Source organism: Arachis ipaensis, chromosome B06, assembly GCF_000816755.2.
Source record: "Arachis ipaensis cultivar K30076 chromosome B06, Araip1.1, whole genome shotgun sequence".
NCBI classification, from domain to species: domain Eukaryota; kingdom Viridiplantae; phylum Streptophyta; class Magnoliopsida; order Fabales; family Fabaceae; genus Arachis; species Arachis ipaensis.
Genome location: NC_029790.2, coordinates 21,127,392 through 21,132,688, shown reverse-complemented (window position 1 = coordinate 21,132,688; position 5,297 = coordinate 21,127,392).

Sequence of the window (5,297 nt, the reverse complement as noted above, 5' to 3'; positions counted from 1 at the left end):
ATAGTAAACTGTTCTGGAACTGAATGTCAGGGTATTATGTTATTAACTGCGGGAGTATTAGGTGATGATCAGAGTTTAGAGCAGATTATAATTGTATGTGAATTTCCAAATATGTTTTCGGATGATATTAATGAATTTCCACCTAACCGAAAAGTTGAATTTACAATTGAGTTGGTGCCTGGAGCCGGTCCGATTTCGATTACTCCTTACAGGATGTCACCTTTAGAAATGGCTGAATTGAAAGGTCAGCTGGAGCCTGAAGGATCTGTTGGGTAAGCATTTTATCCAACCAAGTGTTTCTCCGTAGGGAGCGTTAATATTACTAGTAAAGAAGAAGGATGGAAGTATGCGCTTGTGTGTTGATTATCGGTAATTGAATAAGATCACTGTGAAGAACAAATATCCGTTACCTAAAATCGACGATCTAATGGATCAGTTACAGGGTGCCAGTGTGTTTTCTAAGATTGACCTGCGATTTGGGTATCATCAGATAAGGGTTAGAGACGAGGATATTCCAAAAACTGCTTTCAGGACACGATATGGTCATTATGAGTATACAGTGATGTCTTTTGGGTTAACTAATGCCCCAGCAGTATTCATGGATTATATGGACAGGATTTTCTGACCGTATCTGAATAAGTTTGTTATTGTCTTCATTGATGATATTCTTGTTTATTCTAAGACTGAAGAGGAGCATGCTGATCATTTACGAACTGTGCTACAAATTCTGAGAAACAGGAAGTTATACGCTAAGTTATTTAAATGCGAGTTTTGGAAGAGTGAGGTAAAGTTTCTCGGTCACGTGGTGAGAAAGCAGGGAATAGCCATGGATCCTGCTAAGGTAGAAGCAGTGATGAAATGGGAGTGATTAACTTCAGTAATAGAGATTAGGAGTTTCCTAAGTTTGGCGGGATAGTATCGGAGATTCATTAGAGGATTTTCACAGCTCGCCTTACCCTTAACTAAGTTGACTAGGAAGGATACGCCTTTTATCTGGACTCCAGAGTGTGAGGAGAGTTTTCGAGAATCGAAGCACAGATTGACTACTGCACCCGTATTGGTATTGCCTGAGCCAAGTGAACCGTTTGAAGTATATTGTGATGAATCACTAAAGGGTTTAGGGTGCGTTCTAATGCAGCAACAGAATGTTGTAGCATACGCCTCACGGCAGTTAAGGCCGCATGAAATGAACTACCCGACACATGATTTAGAACTTGCTGCTGTTGTGTTTGCTTTAAAGATCTGGAGGCACTATCTCTATGATGTTAAGTTTCATGTTTCCTCAAACCATAAGAATTTGAAGTATCTTTTTGAGCAGAAAGAGTTGAATATGAGTCAGAGAAGGTGGATGGAGCTTTTGAAAGATTATGATTTTGAATTGAATTATCATCCAGGAAAAGCGAATGTTGTGGCGGACGCTTTGAGTCGAAAGTCTTTATATGCAGCTTGGATGATGCTACGGGAGGAAGATTTACTGAAAGCATTTCAAGGTTTGAATTTGGGAATTAGAGAAGAATTTAGAATTTTGTGTTTGAGTCAGTTGCAGATTTTAAGTGATTTTAAATCAGAACTTCTGAAGGCTCATCGAGACAGTGAAGCGTTACGTAAGGTATTACCAGTAGTCGAACAGGGAAAACAATGGAAAGTGTCAGAAGGACAGGATGGTTTGTGGAGGTTCAAGAACCGGATTGTTGTGCCAGATATTGGAGACCTGCAACAAAGTATCTTGAAGGAAGCTCATAAGAGCGGATTTTCAATTCATCTAGGGAGCACTAAAATGTACCAAGATCTGAAAGCAATGTTTTGGTGGCCAAGAATGAAGAATGATGTGGCATTGCATGTTTCTAAATATTTAACACGTCAGAAGGTTAAGATTGAGCATTAGAGAACATCAGGGACCCTTCAGCCTTTAGAGATTCCACAATGAAAATGGGAGAGTATCGCAATGGATTTTGTGATAGGGTTGCCTAGAACCCAATCAGGTTATGACGCTATTTGGGTGGTTGTGGATCGATTGACGAAATCAGCTCACTTTCTTGTTATCCGAATAAGTTGCACAATGGAGGAATTGGCTCGAATGTATATCAAAGAGATTGTCAGGTTGCATGGTGTGCCTTCTACTATCATATCTGACAGAGATCCTCGTTTCACATCAAGGTTCTGGGGAGGTTTTCAACGTGCATTTGGGACTCAGTTAAGCTTGAGTACTGCGTATCACCCTCAGACAGATGGTCAATCAGAGAGAACTATTCAGACCTTGGAAGATATGCTAAGGGCCTGTGTTTTAGACCAGCCGGCGAGTTGGGACCGGTATATGCCATTAGTAGAGTTTGCTTATAATAATAGCTATTATGCGAGCATCAGAATGGCTCCATATGAGGCTCTGTATGGCAGAAAATGTCAATCTCCGTTGTGTTAGCATGAAACTTGAGAAAGGAGTTTATTAGGGCCTGAGATGATAGCTGAAACGACTGAGCAAATAAAGAAGATTCGTAGTCGAATACTTATAGCCTAGAGCCGCCAGAAGAGTTATGCTGATCAGAGGCGAAAGCCTTTGGAATTTGAAGAAGGGGAACATGTCTTTTTGAAAGTTACACTAACCACTGGAGTGGAAAGAACCATTAAGACTAAGAAACTAAATCCCCGTTATATTGGACCGTTTGAGATCCTAAAGAGAATTGGGCCAGTGGCTATAGAATTGCCTTACCGCCGTATCTTTTGAATTTGCACGACGTATTTCATGTATCGCAGCTTTGGAAGTCTACTCCTGACGCAAGTCATGTTCTATAACCAAAACCAATCCAAGTAAGAGAAGATCTAACACTTCCAGTAATTCCAGTGAGAATTGATGATACTAATATTAAACGATTACGCGGAAAAGAAGTATCATTGGTAAAAGTAGCTTGGAGTCGAGCTGGTATTGAGAAACATACCTAAGAAATCGAATCAGATATACGAAAAGACTATCCACATCTCTTTTAAGGTAACTAGATTTGAATTTTGAGGGCAAAATTCTTTATTAGGTGGGTAGGATGTAAACCCCGGTTAAATTAGTAGATAATTATTCAATAAATTAGTTTTTAATAAGAAAGATTATAAATGTGAATATTATATTAAATTAGGATAGAGCTCATCGAAACGAGAATTTTGACACTAATTTTGAGAAAATCGGTCCAAGATTGAACCGAATGGGCCGAACCAGTTGAACCGGATCCAAACCAGACCATCGGTCCAACCAGACCGACCTATTAAATGAACCCACGCATTGCATCTCCCTCATTTCAGCAACGTGACGCTGAAAGCTTGCGTCCAGGGAGAAGAACAAAAACTTCACCGAACCCTTACGGCAATCGTTCGTACGCCGTAACTTCTCCGTCTGAGGTCCGATTGCCGCACCGTTTGTGGCCACGCATCCACCGCATTGAGCTCTACATTTCTATCGGAACAATTTCATAGGTAACTTGCTATTTCACCTCAGTCTCCTCTTTCCCCCAGTTTTTGAGTTTTGAGAAGGGGTATTGAATTTCTTTGATTTTTGATGTTTTAGGATCCAATTAGCTTGAGAAAAACGTTCACTCTTGCTTATGTGAAGCTTGGGTAAGGCGAGGATACAATAATTCTATTTTATTTTCATTGAATTTGAACTTTGAGTATTAAATTGGATATATATGTGTTATAAATGTGTATTAGGTTATGAATAAATAATTGGAGCTTGGAATTGTGGATATTGGAACTTGGAGGAAGCTGAGCCTAGTGTTTATTGAATTCTGGAAGGGCTGTGTTTGTTTTGGAAGGGCTGTGTTTATTATAATTAAAGCGCCTTAATCGTTACGTGGGAATTGGCCAAGGTATGGTATAGGTTTCTTGCATTTAATATATAATGTTCTGTGAAAACTTAGGCTAGATGACCATATGATAAGTTGGAATGCAGGTGTATATTTAATGTTTAGTAATTTGTCGATGAATATATTTGGTTGAAGTTTATTAGATAATTAGTTATTAATTTTGGATGGTGAATGTTGTTATGTTAATTTGAAGGGAATTATGGTTGAATGTTATTATTGATGAACATGGTTGGTTTGGTGTTTGTTGATTCACTAATGATTTGATGAATTATTGATTTGAGGTATAACTATTGTGGAGGTTGTTGTGATAATGAGGTATTTTGTTTTAGAAGCCTAGGATTAGTGAACTATGATCTTTAGTTGAATTTTGGTGGTTGGATTTAAATATTGTATGAGTATAATTGTTGATCTGAAGTAAATTTATTGTGGTGATTGTTATGATGATGAGGAATGGTATGTTGAATTGAAAAGAAAGCAGGTTTGGATCCGAAAAGGGTGGCAAAGTCCGAGTTTTAGAGGAGATGCTGCCCACGGTGTGTGTATTATATATTCCAGGACCCTTACGGTCTCCGTTAGGATCTTGCGGCTGTGAGTCTAACATCTCGAATTTCATAATTTGTCTTCGGTATTTTCCACCAAATGATTCCTATAAATTTGGATTGAATTGAATTGGAATTTAGATTCAGGGTATGACGGTAAGGAGGTACGGAGGTCAAGGTAGTACGTAAAAGTGTCTGTTTATCTGTCTATTTCCGTTTGTGTTCTTCTAATGTTAATGACGTCCATTGTTTATGTGTAAATCGTACCGTTCATGTATATCCGTATGGGTTAATTTCGTGTTCGTTCATCGAGTTCATTATACGTATACTACGTACGGACAGGATACCGACTACTCCGAGTAGACATCCAATAGGTCGGTTGGGCTGTTCAGACTTAACAGGAATCTGACAGGGGGCTGCACGTAGGGGTTCTCAGATACTTATCGAAATAGAGTTTATTAGTTATAACGAGTTACCCCCATTGTAAGGGCCCTTAAATATATCACGGGCCAGTGTGAATGCAGCATCCCAGTTGTCTCATAGCTCAAAAGTTGGACCATGTGCACCACCGTTCGGTACCGTGAATTGGGTCCCTTGGAGCATAGAGTCTAGTAAGTTTAAGTATTCGGTAAATTTATTAAGTTAATATTAAGTAGTTATAGGTGTAGTAAGAGTTAGTGTAAAGTAAGTAGTAGTATGTAGTTAGTATAAGTTAGGAATAGGAAGTAATAGTGTGGAGGGTAAGGCAGGTAGTTATCAAGGTTTAAGTTTTATATTAAGTAAGAAAAGATTTACTTAGTTTGAATTTTGTACGAGTAAAAGAATTATTGAGTTTTAGTTTGGTATATTGGAAACTTAGATTTAGAAAAATTTATTAGTATATTTGTTTTAGAGATTAAAAAATATTTTAAAG